Here is a 1,095-nt window from a genome sequence, read left to right as displayed (position 1 = left end):
TTTTTAATTGGTTTCTAACATCTGAAAATCAAAATGTCTCAGCTAAAAATTTGGATTCCTAACTCATATATTTAAAAAATCTGAAGATCTGATAACAATATGGCTGCATTCTCACATACAAACAATTGACTCTTTCATTTAACAAATATTCATTGAGCTCTGACTATGGGCCAGGTACCATTGAGAATATATCAGAGAACAACAGCAAAAATAGAAAGAAAAAGGGAAATGTAGAGATAAAGGCAGAAAAACAGAAGGAAGGAAGAAGGAAGGAAGGAAGGAACTGGAAAAAGAAAAGAGAAGAAAAAAAAGTTCATGGAGATTCAGTAGAATCTACTGGAGCTAAGTAGCAGCTGCCCATTTTAAACAGATATCCAGCCTCCAAGACACCACAAACTCCATGGCTTCTATTTGTCTTGGAAATAGAGACAGAGATTTTGCAGAAAAGTTTTTTTAAAACAACTCATGTCTGTAACAATGAAACATTGAAATATCNTTGTTGTTGTTGTTTTTGGTTTGATTGTTTTTGTTTTTTTTTAAGCTGCTTCACTTATTACTTGTCTGATTCATGGGCTTGCCTAGTTTTGGGATTTGTTGATTAAAGTCAAGATCTCTTGCCTTGCAGAGAGTTGACCAAATTTGGATCTGAACTCCTGTCTTTTAGCCTGTGACAGTTTAAAGCCTTCTCAATGATTTCTACCAGTTACTGCAACTTATGTTGTCATGGTTTTCTCTGTCTCCACCATGAAAACTTAATCTTCTTCCCTAAGACACCCTGGAAACAATTTAGCCTCTTCATCAATTGCCACATAATATCCCCTCCCAGTAAGCACGTCATGATTTCCATATTCTTTACCCAAGACTGGGGGTGGAGGGGGAGACAGGTAGGACGCAGGTGCTAGAGGCTTCTGTAGAGTCTCTGCCACCAAGGACCTTGCTCTGCTACCCACAGGCACAACCCAGAAGCACAGGCAACTCTAATCCAATGGAGCATGAGTTACAGGAGATGCTCCAGCCTGCCCAGAAAACTTGCTCTCCAGTGAGACATTCTTGAGACTTGTTATTATTTCTAAGCACATGGAATTCCACAGGAGT

The sequence above is a fragment of the Galeopterus variegatus genome, unplaced genomic scaffold (genome assembly GCF_000696425.1).
Source record: "Galeopterus variegatus unplaced genomic scaffold, G_variegatus-3.0.2 Scaffold15383, whole genome shotgun sequence".
NCBI classification, from domain to species: Eukaryota; Metazoa; Chordata; class Mammalia; order Dermoptera; family Cynocephalidae; genus Galeopterus; species Galeopterus variegatus.
This window is presented reverse-complemented; position numbering follows the sequence as displayed.